This window comes from Acomys minous, assembly GCF_964271855.1.
Source record: "Acomys minous genome assembly, chromosome: 2".
Lineage (NCBI taxonomy): Eukaryota > Metazoa > Chordata > Mammalia > Rodentia > Muridae > Acomys > Acomys minous.
Window position 1 is genome coordinate 70,262,194 of NC_140484.1, and position 23,850 is coordinate 70,286,043.

Genomic DNA, 23,850 nt, shown 5'->3' on the forward strand with positions numbered 1-23,850 from the left:
CGGGAGGCAGAGGCAGGTGGATCTCTGTGAGTCTGAGGCCAGCCTGGTCTACAAAGCAAGTCCAAGATGGCAAGGGCTACACAGAGAAACCCTGTCTTGAAAAACAAAAACAAAAATAAAAACTTCAGAGATCCAAAGAATATGGCATTTAAAGAGATGTTTTATTAATAAAGGTCTTTTTGACAGTGAGACATGTAAGGTCCTGGCAGCACCCTGATTCTACTTCAAAGAAGATGGTAGGCACTGAAGAACCTCCTTATGGAGTTTGCTTCAATTGTGGCAAGCAAGCCACTGGGCAAAAACTGCCCTGGCCTCAACTGCTGATAGCATGCTGCCTAAGACGTGAACAAGCAGAACACTGAAGAAGTCAATTGCCAAGCTTTGCCAAGACAAGGTAGGCAAGTCTTTCATAATTCCTCCTTCACATACACATACACACACACACACACACACACACACACACACACACACACACACAGACACGCACGCACGGACAAGTCTGTCTGATATTTTGGGCCAGCAGGGTGAAGATGATGCTCTAACATTTGCAGAGAAAAGTTGGGTGGCTATTCAGATAGCCAGACAGAAACATCTGTCATTTATAAATTTCCGAAGCTGCTTGCTCTGTACTTCTTACATACTTAGGTAATATTTATTCCTTCTCAGGTCTCTTATAAGATTGAAGAATAGATAGTTATAGTCTCACAATTAAGTTTAAGATGCTTAGAATTTAAGAGAATGTTTTAAAAGACTTTTTTAGGTTAAGTAGATTTTTTTTTTTTTTGGTTGATAAATACAAACTGTGATAGAAAATGATTTAAGTAGCCGGGCATGGTGGCGCATGCCTTTAATCCCAGCACTTGGGAGGCAGAGGCAGGTGGATCGCTGTGAGTTTGAGGCCAGCCTGGTCTACAAAGTGAGTCTAGGACAGCCAAGGCTACACAGAGAAACCTTGTCTCGAAAAACCAAAAAAAAAAAAAAAAATGATTTAAGTACAAAATTCTAAAATCACCAAGATAGGATAGATACTGGGATACTTTCTCCAAAGTTGTCAAATACTAATAGACTGGGCATTGTGAATGTAATTCTTACACAATAGATTTCATAATTATTCTTATTGTTTATAGTTTATTATAATAAGAGAAAAAGCTTTTTTATTGGACTAAAAGGGGGAAATGTAGAGAGACGCTCTAATGTGTTGTATGGAAGCATCACCTGTCAACAAAAAGCTGATGGCCTATTAGCTGAGGCAGGAAATTAGAGGTGGGAGTTCTGACAGAGAAAGACGAACTCTAGGATAGAGAGAGGTGGGAGATTCACTCTAGACTCTGAGGAAGATGGACACATGAAACTGAGGAAAGGTAGCCACTCATATGGCACACAGGATAGAATAAACAGGGTAAATTAAGTTATGAGCTAGTTATAAGCTAGTCGGGGAACAAGCCAAAGCTTATGACCTAGGCATTTATTCATAAATAATAAAGTCTCAGAGTTGTTATTTCAGGAATTGGGGCCCAGCTGGAAAACCCATGGTTACAAATGAGTGCAGCCATATCAAGGACCCCAAAGTCTCACCATCCCATGGAAATGGCAAATATATGTGTAAGGCTCAAAGGGATGGCAAAGCCTTCCTCTGGTCCAAGTACGTATAAGCATTTATATTATAAACAGTTGACCAATATATAGTTATCATTGGCCATAGCTTCCACTTCCTTAGATGTGTGTAGCCTGAGATTGCTCCCCTACAGAGACCTCCCACTAGACTAACTACCCCTCCTCCAATTATACAGGTGTGAGTACATTCTACATATGTGTGGGTGTCCATGAAATCAAAAAAGGAGTTAGATTCCTCAGAACTGGAGTTACCAGTGGTTCTGAGATGCCTGGCATGATGGGTGCTAGGAACTGAACTCAGATCCTCTGGAAATGCTCTTAACCACTGAGCCAGCCCCAGATATTTTTGAATATCTTTTTGAAGCAAGGTCTCACTATGTAGCTTTGGCTGGACTGGACTTGATGTATAGACTGGGCTAGGCTTGCACTCACAGAGATCTCCTACCTCTGTCTCTTTAGTGCTAGGAGTAAATGCATGTGCTACTACACGTGTGTGTGTGTGTGTGTGTGTGTGTGTGTATTATGGATACTTTAGGTTCTGTTTCTCCACCCAAGTCAAAAAACGCATGAATAAAGCCTGACAGAGTAAAAACACTAGGGAGTCAGAGGCAGAAACATACTTGGGGTGTGCAGCCCAGAAAGTTTAGCTGAATCAGTAAGGTCCAGTCCAGGTTCAGTGAAAGATCCTACCTTGAAAAAACAAAGCAGAGGTTGGGGGAGGGGCAAGGGGGTGCAATCCTTTAATCCCAGCATTCAGGAGGCAGAGGCAAATGAATCTCTGTGAGTTCAAGGGCAGCCTGGTCTATAAAAGCGAGTCCAGGACAGCCAAGGACACGCAAAGAAACTCTGTCTTGAAAAACCAAAAAGAAAGAGGAGAAGAAGGAGGAGAAAGAGAAGGAGAAGAAAGGAAAGAAAGAAAGGAAAAGAAAGGAAAGAAAGAAAGAAAGAAAGGCAGACTCCATAGTATAGAAGCACAATTACACCTACATTCTACACACACACAAAGCAAGGAACTGAATATTTCCTCTCTCTCTCTCTCTAGTTCACAGCATCACAATTTACTTTTTAAATTTTATTTTTGTTGTGGGGTATTCACTAGAGATGGCTGTTTGGACATGGGTTTAAGCAATAGAAAGTCTTTATTAGCTGGCCAGTGACTACACTGGGTGTTCAGGATCCCAAGTGTAGACCCACGCCTTTCTCAGGGTGAGCTTTGAGGCATAAAAACCATGTTCTCGGTTGACACACTTCAGTTAACAGGAACAGTTAGCTGTAAGCAGAACTATAGAAGCCAAAAAGCAAGGTCAGTGCATTTAGAGACTTTCCCAGACCTGTGGCCTTTGATGGATCAGGTCTTTGTTTTTATTTTGGCTGGTGGGGCTGTCTATGCACTGAGGTTTACAGCCTGAATGGCACTTCCATCATGGTGTCAGTTGTGCTAATTAAGGTCTAGGGGCCTCCTAAGGCCTTGTTATAATTTTATTTTAAATATGTGGGTGTTTTGCCTGCATGTACGGCTGTGAACTGCATGTGTTCCGGCGCCCTTGAAGCCAGAAGATGGTAGAGCTCCTAGAACTGGGGTTACAGATGTGTGTAAGCCACTGTCTTAGTGACCAGGTGGCTGTGAGGACCCACTATGAGCAGGAGCAACTTCAGGAGGAAAGGATTTATTTGTCTTGTGCTTCCACATCACTGTTCTTCATCAAAGGAAGTCAGGGCAGGAACTGAAACAGGACAGGAGCCTGGAGGCAGGAGCGTCATGGTGCAGAGGTGCTGCCTGCTGGCTTGCTCAGCTTGCTTTCTATAGAGCCCAGGACCAAGCCTAGCGTAGTGATGCACACCTTTAATCCCAGCACTTAGGAAGCAGAGGCAGGTGGATTTCTGAGTTGAAGGCCAGCCTGGTCTACATAGTGAGTTGCAGGATAGCCAGAGAAACCCTTTCTGGACAAACCAATCAACCACCCCCGCCCTGCCCTCCCCCCCCCCCCCCCCCGCCCACCTCCCCAAAAAACAAACAAACCAAGAGTGGCCCCACCCACGATGGACTGGGCCCTCTCACATGAATTAGTAACTAAGAAAAGGCCCTACAAACTTGCTGACACCCAATCTTATGATGATAGTTTCTAAATTGAGCCCCCCTCCTCTCTGATGACCCTAGCTTGTCTCAAATTGGCATAAGACTAGCCTAGCCAGCTAGTGGTTGCTGGGAATCAAACCCAGAGCTTTGGAAAAGCAGCTAATGTCTTTTCTTTCTTTCTTTCTTTCTTTCTTTCTTTTTTTAAAGACAGAGTCTCTCTATGTGGTACTGACTATGCTGGTACTCTCTATGTAGACCAGGTAGGCCTCAAACTGTGTTCCTGAAGCCGGTCTTGAACTCCTGATCCTTCTGCCTCTCCTTCATCAGTGCTGGGATTTAAAATGTACATATAGGGGGGTGGCTGGAGTGATGGCTCAGCGGTTAAGAGCACTGTCTGCGCTTCCAGAGGTCCTGAGTTCAATTCCAGCAACCACATGGTAGCTCATAACCATCTATCATGAGATCTGGTTCCCTCTTCTGGTGTACATGCAGGCAGAACACTGTATATGTAATAAATAAATAAAAAAAAATTTTTTTGAGCCAGGGTTTCTCTGTGTAGCCTTGGCTGTCCTAGACTCACTTTATAGACCAGGCTGGCCTCAAACTCACAGGGATCCACCTGTCTCTGCCTCCTGAGTGCTGGGATTGAAGGCGTGAGCCACCACTGCCTGGCTTAATAAATAAATCCTTAAAAATAAATAAATAAAATAAAATGTACATATATGAATACCCAATTTTATGGAGCGCTAGGGGGTCAAACCCAGATCCCTGGGAATGACAGGAAAACATTCTACCAATGGCCACATCCCCGGCCAGGACTTTTTATTTGTGAGCCATGAGCTTTTAATTCTTGAAGTGAAAGCTGAGTGATCCCAGCACTAGGGAGGCAGAGGCAGGCAGATCTCTGTGAGTTTGAGGCCAGCCTGGTCTACAAAGCAAGTCCAGGACATCAAGGGCTACACAATGAAACTGTGTCTCCAACCACCGCCCCCCTAAATACTTGAAGTGAAAAAAGGGGGTTAGGGTTTTAGTTCAGTGGTAGAGCACTGCCTAGCAAATACAAGGTTCTGGGTTCAGTGTTCAGCACTGGTTCAACCTTTTTTTTTTTTTTAAATACACAAGCCAGGTGGTGGTAGCTGACACCTTTAATCCCAACAGATGGGAGGCAGAGGCAGCAGAATCACAGAGTTCAAGGCCAGCTTGGTCTACAGAGTGAGTTCCAGGACAGCGAGGGCTATACAGAGAAACCGTGTCTTGAAAAACAAAACAAAACAAAAATTAAATAAATGCATCCTCCCTAGGTAAGTACAAATGTGTGTATCATTCCCCTCAACACACACAAAGACATAATCTCACTCAATTTATCACCTAGGGCTCTAGAACTCTTTGCCTTTGCAGACAAGAAACTCAAGGGCATAGCTCTTTCTATTCATTCCACATAGTGTTTGAGAGCCCCAGCGCCTTCTGAGCTGTACAGCATGCTTTTAAATGGCACAGATGGGCCAAGCCCCCCCTTTCTCAGCTACAGCAGTTGCATGGTTTCTTTTGCCTCTGCTGACTGTAATTCTCACATACTGATGGCTGTCAGGGCCGGTACCATCTCAAGTCAATTATAACTGTCAAAATGCCTTCTGGGGATCATCATGGCCGAAGCTTTTTTTTTTTTTTCCCCCAACCACACTTTGCAGTGCCTCAGAAACCATCAGGGAGAAAATGACTGCGGGGGAAGGTCTGTACATCCTTGGAAAAGCTGCTCAGAGGATTGATTTTGGACCTGTTATTTCTTCTGCTTTAAGAAAATAATAGCAAGCCTGGTGTGGTGGCGCACGCCTTTAATCCCAGCACTTGGGAGACAGAGGCAGGGGGATCGATGTGAGTTCGAGGCCAGCCTGGTCTACAAAGCGAGTCTAGGACAGCCACGGCTACACAGAGAAACCCTGTCTTGAAAAACCAAAAATAAATAAATAAATAACATCATCATCATCATCATCATCATCATCAGCAGCAGCAGCAGCAGCATAATAGCATCACACAATGTGAGGACGTCTTGTTAGAGTAGCACTGAGAAACAAAGACCTACAAGGCTCCAGTTTCCCTATTTCTGCTCCATTCTTTGCTTGGGGATTTTCCTTCAATGAGCCTGTTGGGCACTGAAGCAGTTGGGGTGGGATAACTCTGTGCTGGATGGGGGGGTGGGGTGTGGAGGTAGGGGGGTAGAGGAGTGTTTGCATGGCTCTGACCCAGTGATCAAAGGCTTGAGGGTGGGGTGCTGAAGGGGAAAGGCAGGAACAAAATGTGACTTGCCAAATTCCCAAGACTGTATTTTTAACTATGAGAGGAAACCAGGGAGCAGCTGGGGGAAGGGAAAAAAAAGCTCAAATATACTTGTCTGTCTGTCTGTCTGTCTGTCTGTCTTTCTCTCTCTCTCTTTCTTTCTTTCTTTCTTTCTTTCTTTCTTTCTTTCAAGCAGGGACTCACTAGTAGGCCTGGCTGGCCAGGAACTCACTATGTAGACCAGGACGAGGCAAACCTAGGATCCATAGCGATCCACTCTGCCTCTACCTCCCCAGTGCTGGAATCAAAGGCACGCGCCACTGTGGCTGTGTAACTTGTGCCTATGATGTTTATCATGCTACAGTGAAAGGGGTTCAGTCTAAGCCAAGTAAGAAAACAAAAAGCCATTCTACACAATTAAAAATAACTCTCCAAGATGAATATAATTCTGAAATTCTATAAAATCCTGTGTATGGTTTTTTTAAAATCTTATTTCATTTTTTCCCCCTTGTTAACCATTGTCTTTCTGTAACACAACACCTCTTCTCAGGAAAAAAAGAAAAAAAGCCATAAAATCTAACCAAACCACTTAGGGCTACTTCTGGTAGGGCCTGCCCTTCTTTGGCCATGGGAAATGGGTCCTTGCTATAGGGAAAAGGAAAGGCCAGGAGGCTGCTCAGCCCTTAACCATGCCTCTCTTCTCGTTAGCACAGATGTGTCCAGGGAAGGCTTGGTGAGGTCTCAGGAAAGGCATTTTCATTCTGAGTGGGAACAAACCGTAAACTGCAAACTATTTAATTTGGGGACTTTGTATTAACGGCTGCAGACAGGCGTCTGGACTTTAGCTCCCCTGTGATTTTTCTGACTGGTGTGCAGCTTAGTTCATAGAGAAACAGCTACTTCGGGGTTTGCTGGCTGTCTTTTTATCTTTTGATTTTTTTTTTTTTTTGGTTTGTTTGTTTATTTTTTTTGTCAGGAGCTGGGAGCCATCTGTGGAGATGGACACGCACCAGCTCGCGAACAGTTCCCCCGGGGCCTCACCCATCCTTGTTTACTGTTGATCCCATCTATTTGGAGCAAATTACTTTCTGTGGAGCTGAAAGATGGGGAGGAGGGAGGGAGAGGATCAGCTGAGGTGAACCAGCAGCTAGCACTGCTCTGCTCTGCCCTGCTCCGCTTGCCACCCTCCCTGCTGCCCAGCCTGGATAAGCTGGGCAGACTATGGCCCTCCCCCCCTCTGTCAACGCTGACACCTGAGGCCCAGCCCACCTCCCCTGTTAACCAGCCAGATGTGCCCAGGCAAGTATTCCGCTCACTCAGGTCAGTTATTCCTATAGAAATTGGGGACAAAAGCCGGGTGTGGTGGCGCATGCCTTTAATCCCAGCACTTGGGAGGTGGAGGCAGTCAGATTGCTGTGAGTTCAAGGCCAGCCTGGTCTAGGACAGATAAGTCTACACAGAGAAATCCTGTCTCAAAAAAAAAAAAAAAAACAAAAACAAAAAAAGAAAGAAAAAGAAAAAGAAAAAAAGAAACTAGGGACAAAATGTAATACACACACACAAGTAAGTATGTACATACGTACGTACGTACATACATACATACATACATACATTCAATTCTTACTAAATAAACATGGCAGATGGTGGTGGCACACAACTTTCATCCCAGCACTGGGAGAAAGAGGCAAGTGGGTCTTGGTGAATTACAGGTCAGCCTGCTCTATTCGGAGTTCCAGGCCAGGCAGGTCTACACAGTAAGATCTTGTCATATACATATAATGTATACAATTCCTCCTTCAAGACTCATCATCTGAGAGATCCCTAACATTTTACCTGTGGATGGTAATCCCCAGGAGGAGCATCTCTCTGTTGAAGGTCTTACGAGGCTGATTAAAATTTTAGTGATTATGGTAGACTACTGGGATATAAGGTCCGAGTCAGACTATCCAGGGCCATCTGTTCTGCCTGCGTAACAGCAATCCATGGGCTGCTTCTGTGTGTGGCCTAGCATCCATCCTTGTGTAAACAGACACACGCGGATATGAACATATGACTCGGATGTGTCGGTACAAATTGCATCATTGGGGAATGAGAAGAGCAAACTTTGGCTCTCGTCCCTCAGGTGTATTAGCAGAGCCTTTGCTCTCAGAGACACAGAGTGTGCCCTGCGGAGAGGAAACCTCAAGCTTTGAGATGTCTCGACTTCATACGGGATTCTGATTCTGTGTTTATTGTTTCGTAGTATTTCGAAAGACCCTTCCCACCTGAAAGAGAGCTGAGTGCCAGAAACCCAGTCCCAGCACGAGCGTGGGAGAATCTTCTGGGCTTTGAGCCTGTTCATTGTCTCCTCTCTGTAATCACCCTCCTGTATTATTTTAGCTCCTCCTGTCTCCTGAGTTCAGACTTGCCCTGCAGTTCTCTAATGCACTGGTAATTACATAGCTGGGTGAACACACACACACACACACACACACACACACACACACACTGTTAGGAGATAAATTTAGAGATCGGAAACTGAGTGTTCCAGTGACTCAGACAGAGCTATTTCCGGTTCGTGTGGAGCCCTGATAGTGAAACCAGAGCTAAGAAGAACCTTTGATTCAGTAATGCATGGTTATAGATCCTCCATGGGTGGATTCAAGAGCACTGTTAGTAGGGAGAAAGGGTTTTCAGGTGTGATCTTGGACTAGGTTGCCTTGGGAAGAAATGCAATACTCAGTAACAAGGTGAGCTCGTCCTTGGGTGATGCCGTTGCCTGGCCACAGCTGCGCCGGGACAGAGCACAGCTTGGACGCAGCATGGTACCACTGTTCTCCTCCTCCAGCAGTGGCGGCCCAAGCCAAGGTCACTCTGCCCATCCTCAGGGCAGAGCTAATGATAGAGAAGAGATGGCTCCGCAGGTGAAGGCGCTTGCCTTGCAAGCCCGTGGTCGACTGATTCAGAGTTCAAACCCCTGGAGCTCACATAAAGGCGGAAGGCAAGAACCAATTCTACCAAGCGGCCCTCTGAACTCTACACGTGCCCCCATGTACACACTAGTAAATAAAAAGAAATTAAAATAATGGCATACAGTTTGCAGGATACTTGAGAAAATAAAGGTCAAGTCCCACTCTGTGGGAAAGGGTGGATTTTCCAAGGTATGGACTGGGAAAAAATCTCAGGAGGAGAATTAAAGAAGGGTAGGCAATAGAATTCGGGGAACAAGTGGTTCCCATTCAGAATGTTCTCTGAGAACCTCAACTGAGCGACCAGTCCCCACCCCACGCTATCATACTAAAGTATATGAGCAAAGGAACCAACTAGATGAAGGCACTGTGTCCGTCCCATTACATACATACGGGTGGTTTTAAGTTGCTTAGCTGATATTTCAGTAAAGGGACCATTAGAACCTCTGTGGTCAACTGAACCAGCCTCATCCTCAAGGATACTAAGAACCTGGATTAGTCGGTCACAGTGGTGTGCTCCTGTAATCCCAGCACTTGGGAGGCAGAGGCAGGTGGATCTCTGTGAGTTCGAGGCCAGCCTGGTCTACAAAGTGAGTCCAGAACAGCCAAAGCGACATGGAGAACCCCTGTCTCAAAACAAAAACAAAAACAAAACAAAAATTCATCCCAATCTAGAGTCACCAAAGAAGTCTTATAAGGTGTTGCCTCAATCCGCCTGGCCTGTGGGCACATCTGTAGGGAATCGCCTTGATTATTAGTAGATATGGGAAGATCAGGCCTGAGAGTGGGCAGCACCATTCCCTGCCTGGGGAGTGGGACTGCCTAAGAGGAGAGTCAGCCAGTTGAGCACTAAACATGTCTGTATCCCTCTCTCCCTGCTCTTGACTGTGAGTGTGATTTGTTCCAGTGAGCCCACCAGATGTGGCCACTTAGACCCAGTGCATAGCCAACTGAAAGTCTTTATTCCAGCTGGCTGGGACCACCCTGTGGCCATGAACGTCCAGAATGTGGATTTTTAAGGGCAGAGACCTTGTCCAGGCCTCTTGCTCTGCTACTGCGGGTGGGGGTGGGGGGATGTGTTGTCTGGGGAGCGGGGGTGTGGGGGGGTGTCCTTCACAGAGTAAGCAGTTTGAAGCAAGACCTTTTAACAGAAGCTAAGATAAGCAGTTAGCCACAATGACTGATTAGCTGGAGGAGGGTCCGCACAAACAAAGCAGTTTTAATAAAGGCTAAGATAAGTTAGCTAAGGCATCCTGACCTTTAGTTCCTAGACTAGAAGATCAGATTCTGATTAGACCTGGAACCAGCCTCAGCAAGAATACAAGATGGAGGAACCTCTGCCCTGCCTTGCTTCGACAGCACGTGACCGGCTCCTGTGTATCCCTGCCTTAACTTCCCTCTAATGATGAGCTGTCACCTGGCAACGTGAGCAAAATAATCCCACTCTCCCCTGATCTGTTTTTTCCTCAGGGCATTTGATCTCAGCAGCAAAAATGAAACTGGGGCGGTGACTGTATGGAAAACGAGTCACCGTAGATGTGTGATCAGATACCGTATCCTGCATTGTCTGGGTGGATATTACATGCAAAGAGCAGAGGCAGAAGGAGACGTGACACACACACACACACACACACAGAAAGCAATGTACGGACAGAAGATGTGGGCCCTGAAGACAGACGTGGCCACAAACCAAGGAAAACTGACCATCCCCAGAGCTGGAAAAGGCAAGTACTGAGTGATTCTCCCTTACAGCCCAGACAAGGGTCCTTTTGTCACCTTGATCTTGGCTCTGACTGTGACAACAGTGAGACTGGACTTTCATGCCCCAGAATGAGTTTACACCACGGCATGTGCAGTCATTGTTAACACCAGCCATAGGGAGCAGTATGGCCAATGTTAGATGCCACACACACTTGACCTGGCTAACACAGCCAGAGAGCGTGATTGCCCGTGGATGACGAGGGTAAAAAGACTTTTGTGCCAGTGTCTTCCTCGTCTGTAGGGATGACATCCATTTGCTAGAGCTGCCGTGAAAATGACCTCCAACTTGGGGGAGGGTGTTAAAACATACATTTAGAGGTCAAGGAAATGGCTCCATGGTCAAGATGCCTGCCTCCACACCCGGCCACCTGAGTTGATTCTTGCAACCTACGTGGTCGGGGGAAAAACTAACACGTGTAAGCAGGCCTTTGGCCCCACTCCCGACTCAAGCCATTGACAAGAACAGGAGATAGCAATTGGCCAGGGTAAAGGACCCCAGAAAGGAACAGCGTCTCTTAGGCTAAAAGCCTTTGACAGCCTTTTCCTTTCCAAGGCTAAAGATGGTAGATATTCATAAGTCTAAACATCTTTGGTTCTGCCCTAACCACAGGCCTGATGCCAGGAAGGGGATACCTGCCCCCCCACCCCACCCGACTCCCTACCCCTCCCCCCTCTCTCTGGTTTTTCAACTCAGGGTTTCTCTGTGTAGCTCTGGCTGTGTCATAGACTCACTTTGTAGACCAGGTTGGCCTTGAACTCACAGCGACCCGCCTGCCTCTGCCTCCCTGAGTGCTGGGATTACAGGCGTGCGCCACCACACCTAGCTATCTTTTTTCTTCTAAAGGAAGACCCCATTTCCTGAAAACCATCCATGAGGATGTGAGAGGTATCGACACCTCGAACGAAAATTGGACTCTGACCAGCTCCGTCTCCTGGCCCATGCCTCTGTCCAATAATTGAGTAACTCCATGGTAGTGCTCTCAGTGGGGGCCACTTCCAGGGACCTGTTTTCTCTCTCTCAAGCAGCTCCATATACTAAAATACTTCCTTCCCAAACTCACCCACCGTGATCCATGAATTTCATCCTTTGAGTTGAAGAAACAAGAACCCAAAGGATACCAACTCTGTAGGCTGCGTGTCCGTGAGCATCCAGCATCCTCACTGCTCAATTAAAGTCCAGCCAAGAGCTCAGGAAAGCTCTCGCTCCCAGAAACACCCCAGTATTCTCCCGTCCCCCATATATATGGAACTGAGTTCAATATAAGAGCAGTAGATGCTCTTAACCACTGAGCCCTCCCTCCACCCCCACACCCCACCCTTTTTAAAGGACAGGGTCTCGCTTTGGCTCTAGCTGGCCAAGAACTTCCTATGTAGACCAGGTTTGCCTTGAATTCACAGAGAACTGCCTGCCTTCCTCTCCCTCTAGAATGTTAGGATTTTCAATGTACCCCCTTGCCTAGCCCCTCCCGAGATAGGGTTTCTCTTTGTGGCTGGCTGTCCTGGACTACCACTGTAGACCAGGCTGGTCTTGAGCTCACAGGTAATCCTGCCTCTACCTCCCAAGTGCTGGGATTAAAGGTGTGTGCCACTACTTCCTGCCTCCCTGTTTCTTAATAAAGTGACACTCATGGGTCCCTTTTGGGGGATCCTATTCAACTCATAATCGGAAACAACTCCTCATTTGCCTTCTCCATGAAGGGAAAAGAAAACTCCAGCAGTCACCCGTGGAGCCTCATGAAGACTCAGCAAGTGCTGGCTCCTTGCCAACCTCCGGCGACCAAATCAGTGATGACAGCAGGCCTCCCCACATTTAATCCAGAGCATCTAGTCCAGCCCTGTTTCCACCAGGCCACCCACCTCCTGGTGATTTCCAGACTCTGAAAGATGTTTGCTACTGCACTTACAATCAGCCGCATATTTGTACTTTACTAAAGCACACAGTCCCTTTGTAAGAAAACACTGCATGCAGCCTGCCACCCACTAAACACAGAAACCAGGACTTCATCTCCGAAAGATTTCAGGGACCATTGCCAGGCACGGAGAGATGACTCAGCGGTTAAGAGGGCTGGCTACTCTTGCAGAGGACCTGCATTGTGTGGCTTCCAACCCACAGCAACTCCAGCTCCAGAAAATCCCAACACATCTGGCTTCCTTGGGCTCCTGGACACATATGCACATGCATACACACACACACTCACACACAGAGTCACACACTCACACACAGAGTCACACACTCACAGAGTCACACACACATGCACACACACACAGAGTCTCTCTCTCTCTCTCTCTCTCTCTCTCTCTCTCTCTCTCTCACACACACACACACACACACACACACACACACACACAGAAGGAGGGGAGAGAAAGGGAGAGAGGATTAATTTTTTTTTCAAAAGAAACCATTGCAGTTCCAATGCTTAGTTAGCTTCCTGTACTGTTGCTAAATGCTAAATGCTAATTTTACCTCATAAAGGGAAATTTCTCAACAGTGAGCCTGTTTACACGGCCAAGCCGCTATTAGGATGGTTGAGAACACTGTGTAGAAGGTCCTCTGCACCAGAGGAAAAATAATCTCCCCACAGTGGTGGATGCACTCTGATTCTAAAGCTCTGTGTGGTATCTTTCTGTGCTAATGAATTCTCTCAAGAGCTGTCCTCCTGGGACCTCAGCCAGCAATTTCCGCTTCTGTGTGTAGCAGAGAGAAAGAGAGAGAGAGAGAGAGAGAGAGAGAGAGAGAGAGAGAGAGAGAGAGAGAGAGAGAGAGAGAGAGAGAAGAGGACTCTGCCAGGGGTCTGTGCTAGACACATTTGCATACCACACGGATCTGGCATGTTTGTGGATCTGCCGGACGGCCCCACCCCCACCCCCTGACAGACACTTCTCTAGGCTGCTTTTTCCTGCCTTGTTCACTCCCGTATCAGCGCCCTAGGGGTGTCAGGCAAAGCACTGCAAACCAGGTGGCTTTCCTTCCTTGTTTGGTCCAAGGCTCTGGTGGATTCTCAATCTGCACTGTTTGCCAACTTACAGCTTTGTTTTCCTTTATGTCTGTTACCCTTTGTAAATTTAATTAATTAATTTACTTATTTATCTGAGACAGGGTCACTATATAGCTCTGGCTGACCTGAAATTTGCTATGTAGACTAGGCTGGCCTTGAACTCACAAGAGGTCCTTCTGCTAATGCCTCTAGAGTGTTGGGACTGAAGGTGTGTGCCACAATAAGTTAATTTCTCTTCTTCCTCTTCTTCCTCCTCCTCTTCCTCTCTCCTCCTCCTCCTCCTTCTTCTTCTTTGTAGACCAGGCTGGCCTCAAATTCACAGAGATCCACCTGCCTCTCCCTCCCAAGTGCTGGGATTAGTGGTGGCGTGCACCACCACGCCTGGCATAAGTTGCTTTCTTACACGTTTTTAAATGAGTGAGAGAATGGATGAATGAACTGTGTGTATAAGTGATATGTGTATGTGTGTGGAGGAGTGTGCCTGCCACGTCATACTTAGGGAGAGGACAGAAGGCAGCCTTTGGAATGCTTCCTTTCACTGTGGTTCTAGAAATCAAACTCGGGTACTAAGTCTAGCATAGGAAGCACTTTTACCTGCTATATTCTCTCTTTGCACACACACACACACACACACACACACACACACACACACACACACACACACACATTTTTCTAAAGACAAGGAAGGTCTCACGTAGCACAGGCTGGCCTCAAACTCACTATGTAACCTGATCCTCCTGCTCCTACCTCCCATGTGCTAGGATTACAGGGTGCACCACCACCATACTTGGCTTTTTATGGCTTCTTCTACAGATCTGTTTATCCCCAAGGAGCAACAGAGCATCAGTCTCCCGGGGAAACAGAGTGTGTTGCATCCAAATCACTAACAGGAGGACATTTGCAAGCATCTCCCTTCATTGCTGCGGACATGAGTGCGGTTTCTGTTATCTGATTCCATCTCCTTGGGTGTCTTCAAATGGGATTCCTTCTCTGTTAGCTGCCCTTTATCTGATGGCTTACCCAGAGCTTTCAAAGGTGGACTCAGAAGGTTCCAAACCAATGGCTCTGCCTCCCTCCTGCCCTCCGAGTCGATCTCCAGAGCAGGCGCCTGGGACCCAGCTTCCTTAGCTTAGTAGCACTTCTGTAACAAAGTATCACAGGCTGGCAGGCCAAGACAACAAAAATTACTTCCTCACAGCTCTGAAGGCAAGGTGTCTGTGGGCTTGATCACTTCTGAGTTCATCCTCTTGCCTCAGCAGTTGGGTCTTCCTCACTGTGATCATATATGCTTATCTCTTGACCTATGAGGTCTGTGGATTTAAGCAATATTCCTATGACAACCAACCAGAGAGCTTGGCTTCTTCTCCCTCCTTTCTCCATCATCCCTGGCCTGCAGTTAAGGGTAGCTAATCTTCATCGTCAACCTGACTGAACTGGGAATTACCTATCAGACACACTTCTGGGTGTGTCTGTGAAGGTGTTTCCGAAGAGGTATAACTGAAGGAGGAAGACCCACCTTGAATTGGGGTGACACCATGCCATAGCCAAGGGTCCCCTGACTCAAGAGGAAGGGAGGAAGGGAGGAAGCCCATAGTGTTTACCAGCATTCATGTTTCTTTGCTTCCTAACTGTGGACTCAATATATCCAACCATCCCCTGCTCCCAAGGCAATATCTCCCCTGCTGTGATGGGCTGTGAGCCAAAATTAACTCCCTGGTCCTTAACTTGCCATTGTCAAGTGTTTTGTCATAGAAATGAAAAAAAGTAACTAGTACACATTGCTCGGAACTGTGATTTCCCTTTGTGTGGAATCTGCAACATCTACAGGCATACAGATACAAATAAGCCAGATAGTTGCCCAGATGCAGCCGTGATGCAGTGTATAACACTGCTGGACAAGTGAGAATAACTGTTAAGTGATTGTTTCAGAGACATCATACAGACATTGACTATGTAAATAAAAAGAAAAACATAGCTAAGAAACTGATTTAACTCATTACTAATATGACTTAAAATGGCAGGTTTGCTTGTGTGCCAAAGAGAATGCTTTAGAACAAGACCAAGACTCTGCAGGACAGCCAAGGCTACACAGAGAAACCCTGTCTCAAAAAAAACCAAAAATAAATAAATAAATAAATAAATAAATAAATAAATAAAAGACCAAGACTCTGAATGAGAAGAATCATAGGTTTTAAAAAGTCATAGCCAAGTCGGGCATGGTGGCGCGCGCCTTTAATCCCAGCACTCGGGAGGCAGAGGCGGGCGGATCGCTGTGAGTTCGAGGCCAGCCTGGTCTACAAAGTGAGTCCAGGACAGCCAATGCTACACAGAGAGACCCTGTCTCGAAAAAACCAAAAAAATTAAAAAAAAAAAGTCATAGCCAACATCAATTGTGAGACAGTATTGCTGCTTTATTCTTGTTTTATTGTGTTTTGTTTTTTCCTTTAAAAAATATTTTATTAATTCATTCATATTACATCTCAATTGTTTTGTTTGTTTTGAGACAGGGTTTCACTCTGAAGCCCTGTCTGGCCTCAAAGGAAAAAAAACCTCCTGTTTTAGACCTCTCCATTGTTGATATTAATAAAGGCATTTGCCACCCAACATTATTGTCCCTTTGAAATGAAAAAAGCTGGGCTGGTGTATAGCTCAGTTAGCAGAATGTAGCTTAACATGCATCAAGTCAAGGAGTCCGTCTCTAGCACCAAACAAACCAGGTGTGGTTGCACCTGCCTAAAATCTTGGCACTCAGGAGGTGCAGGCAGGAAGATCAGAAATTCAAGGCTATCCTCGTCTACATAGAAATTTCAAAGCCAAACCACACTGCCTGAATGATAGCTTGTCTCAAGAGGAAGGAAAAAAAAGCAGACAAACAACAAAAGATAGACAATGAGAAGGAAAAAGAAAGACAAAATGCAAGCCACAGGGTTGTATACACACACACACACACACACTGACTCACACACAGTCACATACACACTCACTCACACACACAGTCACACACACTTACACATACTCACACACATACTCACACTCACACACACTGACACATACTCACTCACACACTCACACATACTCACACTCACACACACTCACATATACTCACACACACACACAATAAAACTATTCATGTTTTTCTTTAGGACACGAAGAAGAAATAAGTACTGCATTCCATTAAGGGGTTAACACTGAGCCCAGAAAGCAAGCATACACATATCTCTAGCACCAGGGCAAATGAATCCTCTTTCAACCAGTAAACTAGGACCATTGTTGAGTCAGAAAGTAGGAGGCCACAGAAGGTCTGGCTAATGATGGTGTCATTAGGCTGCGGCTCTCTTTTTCAGCTCACCGGCCTATTGTCAATTCCAGGCTCTATGTGACTCATAATCATAGTGGGAGGTGTAAAAAACACATAGGCCACAGGGTTTACATCAATTTCACAAATTACCAAAAGGAGCAAAGCAGGCTATATCCCATTTACACTCATCTTCATAGCCTACCAAGCAAAAGGTCCATTAAAAGGAAATGTCCATCTCCTACAAGCTCTTGAGTGGACAAAAAGGGATAATTGCATTTCTGATAGAAAGGGAAAAATAACACCTTTGCACCGTGAATCAGAACATGAAGTCCTGTCGGGTACCTAGCAGAAGTGCAGCGAATAACAAGTTTGGACGAGAGGGAGTCAGCTCGAACGGAGCAGAGATGAGATGAAGGAAGGCAACAATACCTTCAATTTTCATGGCCGCCCTCACAGAGCTGAAAAAAATACCGTAAAGGCATATCTCATTCTGAGTGCACAGGAAGTTGAATAGAGTGAGGGTTTCAGCACCAGATGTATAAAGAAAGGACATGCCCGCTGCAAAGAATGGTTCAGGAGAAGGAGTGTATTGTAAATATGAGGGGAGAGTATAGCCAGGGGCCTCTGGGAGAGTCCAAAGCAGAGAGAGAGAAAAACAGTAGACTAAGCATGACCTACAGGTGAACCACACAGCAGGGCACAGGGGCTGGGAGTGGCGGGAAAGGGAGAGGGGGCCAAAAGAAAGAGAGAAGACCAAGAGGGAGCATGGCCGAAATGGCAGGGTTATAAAGGAATGAGAGAGTCGGGCAGTGGTGGGGCACACCTTTAATCCAAGCTCTGAGGAGGCAGAGACAAGTGGATCTCTGAGTTCGAGGCCAACCTGGTCTACGGAGCAAGCTCCAGGATAGCCACAGCTGTACAGAAAAACCCTGTCTCAAAAAAAAACGTTTAAAAAAAAAAAGCTGGAGGAAGAGAACCCCAAAGTTGGAGAAGTTTTGGGAATAGGGACAGGGCAAGAAGAGCTGAGAGGAGCTACAGGCACTGAGTGAGCCTGGAGGCCAGCAGACAAGTAGGGATGCTAAGAGGAACTGCTGTGAGCCTTTTGTCCTGTGAGTTCTTTTGGACCTGACAAAGGTTAAGTGGCAGTATTTACAGAGGGTGACAAAGAAGCTTCCTGTCCTAAGCTTGATGGTGCCTGCTGCAGCTTCTGTGGCTGTCCTGGGTGGGTCCTGTGACATGCTTCTTTATCTGCCTGTTTCTCTCTCTCTCTCTCTCTCTCTCTCTCTCTCTCTCTCTCTCTCTCTCTCTCTCTCTCTCTCCCTCCCTCCCTCCCTCCCTCCCTCCCTTCCTCCCTCCCTCCCTCTGTCACAAAGATTAAGGAGAAAATGGAATCCATGGGATAAGGATGTAACTCAGGAACAAGCTTGCCTAGCTCAAATTCACAAAGCCCTGGGTTCCATCCATAACACCTCACGAAACAGAGGTGGAGCATATATAACAATGCTCAGTAGGTAGTAATGGGAATATTAGAGTTCAAGGTCATCCTCTGCTACGTAGCCAGCTGGAGGCTAATGTGGGATAGAAGAGGCCCTAACACACACACACACACACACACACACACACACACACACACACACACACGAAAGGATGGTTTTGTGGGTAAAATCCTTGCTGTGCAAGCATTGGGACCTGAGGTCATATTCCCCAGCACCCATGTAAAAGCCAAACGCTGTGGTGCATTCTGTAATATCAGCATGGGACTGGACAAAAGGGCTAGTGAAGTCATGGATCTTGGAGAAGAACCTATAAGTGTCACTTTATTAAACTAGCACAATCCCTAACTAGGCTCTAAGCATCTGTCTTTACACCCACAGATAAGTGTAGCTCTCACAGCTCAGCAAGGAAACATCTCTCTGCAACAGAAGGAGGTGGCTACAGAAACCACAACCAATCAAAAAGCAGCTCTGGAGCTCAGTCCCAGTGGACACATCCGCAGCAGGACTCCCACACCTCAGCGCAGGGAACATTGCGCAAGAAGGGGCGGAAAGACTGTAAGAGCCAGAGGATCAGGGAGTTTGCTGTTACAAAGTCAAAAGTTACACCCATAAAGTCTCACCACCCTAACTGCCTAACCAAGGGCCGAGGAAACACTGTAACAGGCCCCAGACCTTAGCACAACGGACTCCATGATGGAAGTGCCATTCAGGCCATTAAACTCAGAACATAGACCAGCCAAACTAAACTAAAGCAAAGCTAAACACCAGCCAAAACTAAAACAAAGGCCTAATCCATTAAAGCCCAAGGTTCTAGAGAAGTCTCTAAATGTACCAACCTTGTTTTTTCGGCTTCTGTAGCTCCGCTTCTGGCTAACTGTTCTTGTTAACTGAAGTATGTCAACCCAGGACATCAGTGTGTATGTGTATGTGTGTGCGTGTGTGTGTGTGTGTGTGTGTGTATGTGTGTGTGTGTCTGTGTGTGTGTGTGTGTGTGTGTGTGTCTGTGTGTGTGTGTGTGTGTGTTGAGAAATGTCTCATGCAGCAGAGAGGCTGGCCTAGAGCTTCTGACCCTCCAGCCTTCCCCTCCTGAGTAGCACTGGACCTCCGGGCATCTCCCTCTATGCTTAGTTTATGCAATGTCGGGGAAAGACATCAGGGCTGCTCACACGCTAGCCAGCGACTCTGTTTACCCCCCCAGCACCTCATCTGTTCTGGTTTATTTTTAATTTCACTTTACTTATCTATTGGGAGGGCACATGTAGGGGTTAGAGGACAGTTTGGTTCTCTCCTTATGCCTTGTAGGTTTCAGGACTTGAACTCAGCGGGCTTGGCAGTACGACCCTTTATTTCATGAGCCATTTCACTCGTTCCCCCAGCTGTTCTTTAGAAGGAAAAGCAAAATGTCCATAAAGGGAAACACATAGGAACAATTAACACGTCTGCGCTTCCTTTCTGTAGTAGGCTTTGCTGGAAGCACAGTTACTCAGGTTGATATGATTATACACGCTCATTTCCTGTCAGTGATGCAGGGAAACAGGAAGCAGAGCCCAGAAGGATCTTGCTAAGGTCTCGTGGGCCCTGAGAACAGCAAAGGGAAACTATAGAGACAGGTGCTCCTACTTCCAGCCAGCCCCAGGAAAGGAGGGACGGGGAGGGAAAGGCTGGGAATAGATACAAGCTCTCTCCTCTCCTCTGTGCCAAGCCCTGGTCTGTTTGGGGGCTACAGCGTTGCCTCTAGCACCCTAGCAAGTCTCTAACCAGCCAACAGAACCAGAACAAGGCACTCTACAATATAGCACCCTACAACAGTGACCCATTGTCACAAAGGTCAGGTGACTACCATTGTAAGCATTATTTTCCTGATCTGGACCAACCATTGTTTGAGGATTGATGAAATCATGATTATGTGACCGTCCTTTGGAATTTTCTGTAAGACAACCAGAAAAAAAAATTGGATGAGTCATTCTCAAGTGACACTTGGAGGTCTCTTTTTACCCACAATGTTCTTTCTCCAGGCTCTCCTTCAGATGTGTTTATTCACTCAGTAACTCCCACTTGCCAGCTTTAGAGGGTCATAAAACAAAATACAAGTAGACACAGCGAAACCAGGTCTCAAAACAACAACAAAACAGAGCTGTTGAGATGGCTCCGTGGGGGGAAGGCACTTGCTGCGCCGAGCCTGACGACTGGAGTTTGGTTCCTGTTGGGTTTGAGCTGGAAGCCGAGGAAACTCACTTCAGAGACAGAAGCTTAAAACCCGCAAGCTTTATTTTCTGCGGGCGCAGCAGGGAGGCAGCCAGTTCAAGATCTGAACCTCATCCCGGAAGAGAGATTGATTGTACAACATTTTTTAAAGGATGGGAACAGGAGAGGGGTGGGCTGCGGCATTGACTGATCATAGTTTGACCCAAGGGGCTAAGCAAGGAAATAAATGTGGATGATTGGGCCTTTCCAGGTCACGTGGTGTCAGGACCCTTGAGTCAGCTCTTTGCATTTGGGTCCCCTCCTGGACTCTGATCCGGAAGTTAGGTTAAGGGAACGAAGGGGCGGGCAGGCTGCACATAGTTAATTAAGTCAAGACTGGAAACACATTTACAACCTGTGTGCCTTAGTTAAGATAACGGATAATGGCCACGCCCCTCTTCCCATCCTTTACCGGCTGACAAACAAACATGAAACACCTGAAGAAGCAGGAGAGAGAGAGGCGTTGGATTCCGGGGCCTGGGGACGCAACTTGTTCCTGAGATGGCTGGACCAAGAAAACTGTCTCCTAACAGTTCCCAGGATCCATAGAGAGAATCAACTTCTACCAGTTGACCTCTGACCTCCACATGTACACTACAAACTGCTTGGGCATGCATACATTAAAAAACAACAGAAAAACTCTTCGTGGCCCAGTGTGCTTGCTGATCTCGTGTGCCTCGTGACAATGTCAAATCATAGACTCTGGGTCCTCAGGCGTAGATATAGAAATACTATTGTTGCATACATACATGTATTTATTTTTGCTGTACTGGGGCTGATTCCATGACCTTCTACATGCTAGGTGATGTTCTACCATCAGACTAGATCCGCAACCCTCACTTAACTTTTCTTTTGTTTTTCAAGACAGGGTTTCTCTGTGTAACCACTCTGGCTGTCCTGGTCTCGCTTTGTAGAGCAGGCTGGCCTCGAACTCACAGAGATCTGCCTGCCTCTGCCTCCTGAGTGTGGGATCAAAGGTGTGCGCCATCACACCTGGCCGCTGAACTTTTTATTTTGATTGTGTTTTGGTCCTGTTGTTTGGTGTGTTGGCGATCAAACCTAAAGCCCTGTGAATGCTGGGACAGTGATCCACCCCTGACTAGGTCTCTACTCCCTGCTTGTTATCCAGAGATAGATGCTCACTACGTTGCCAAGGATGATCTTAAACTTGCCTGTCGCCCAGGCAGACCTTCAACTTGCAGTTCTCCTGCTCTGCCTCTCCAGGGCTCTGCAAGGCTTAGCTGGAGGCTTAACAGTTTTGAAGAGACATTTTTCCCCCCTGAGTATGTGACAGGAGATTTCATAAAAAGTTTGTAAAATGTGGCAACCCTGCTGTTTAACTCTACAGAAAAAAAAAGAGAAATACAAAGAAAGAGGGGAGAGAGAGGAGACTTTTCACACACTGCTGCCGAGAGTAAAAGTGTTGAAAACGAAAAGGGAAGTGAAACCTTGCAAGAGAAAATCCTAGTCCTGAGATGCTCCGATTGCTTCTCCAGCACCTTCTATTAACAACACATTTGGGTCACAGGTCAGGCAAGCAGTCAGGCGAGGGAGGAAGATGACACTTTCTGCAGGATAGAATGGGACCAAATTCCATCCAGTGCTGCGGTCCGGCAGTTCTCGATGCTCCCCATGCATCCTGACCGCCAAGGACTTGTCATCCAACAAACGCTGACTGAAGAGAGACCGTCTATAGGAGGCTCACAACTATCTGATACTCCATTTTTAGGGGATCTGGAACCTTCTTCCAGCCTCTGTGGGCACGAGTCATACACACACAGCACACATACATACTTGTAGGCAAACCACTCAAGACACATAAAATAAAAACAAATACATATTTAAAGAGGGGGCCAAAAAAGATGTATTTGGGGCCTGGATGTGGTAGTTCACACCTTTAAATCCCATGGTTGGGAGGCAGGTCCAGAGAGGATTTTTGTGAGTTCAAGATCAGCCTGGTCTACAATTCCAAGCCACCCAGAGACGCATAGTGAGAAATACTGTCTAAAATACATGAGATCTTGTCTTAAAAAAAAACGGGGGGGGGGGGGCTGGAGAGATGGCTCAGCGGTTAAGAGCACTGTCTGCTCTTCCAGAGGTCCTGAGTTCAATTCCCAGGACCACATGGTGGTTCACAACCATCTATAATGAGATCTAGTGCCGTCTTCTGGCACGCAGACATATATGCAATGCAGAGCACTGTCTACATAATAATAAATAAATATTTTTTTAAAAAAAGTAATTGAGTGAATGCAGAAACCAAATCAGGGCATGTGCGTGTTTCAGAAAGATCAGACGCAGGCACACCAGGTTCCATGCTGCCAGGAGTGAGCCAGAGCCCCATCTGAGACTGTGAGTAGTGGGCACTTCAACATAGGCTCAGTTGGCGTGGTATCCATATGTGCAGTTTCCTTCTAGAAGATGAAGGTGGTAGCACTTCATCAATGGCACAGGTAGGAGGACACAGCGAGAGAGAACCTTACCTCGCTCATGGGAGATGTGTAGTAATCAGCTGTTATTCCTATTAAAGGGGGCACAGGCTGCTGTTGGAGGTGTCGGCTCCTGTGCCCCATTCTTCTCTAGTGAGAGGCCACCCTCAGTGTCCGAGTTCATGGTACAGCGGGGCGGTGGTGGTGCACGCCTTTAATCCCAGCACTCGGGAGGCAGAGGCAGGTGGATCTCCGTGAGTTCGAGGCCAGCCTGGTCTGCAAAGCGAGGCCAGGATAGCCAAGGCTACACAGAGAAATCCTGTCTCCCCCTGCCCCTAAAAACAAAAACAAAAACAGAGTTCATGGTGCAGAGAGTCTCACAGCAACAAAGACTGTGACTAAGCAAGAGCCTCTGGCCATATGGGGGAAACTGCACAGCATTCTTCACGAGAACTGCAGTGAGGTCTGAATTTTAACATAATTTTAAAAACGTAGGCCCAAGGCCTGAGTGAGCCAGCCCTCCTCTCTGTTCACTGACCGGAGCAGGACTCGCAGATTCCTGTCCATCCAGTCCCGATAGAGGGATAAAGAGAGTGAGCGATTCACACTACCCTCTCCCTCAGAAGGTGGTCCTGGCAATGGTTGATCAACACACAGGAGATCTATTCTGAGTCAGAACACAGAAGGGCACTGCTGGGGGCCTGGCTTCTAAG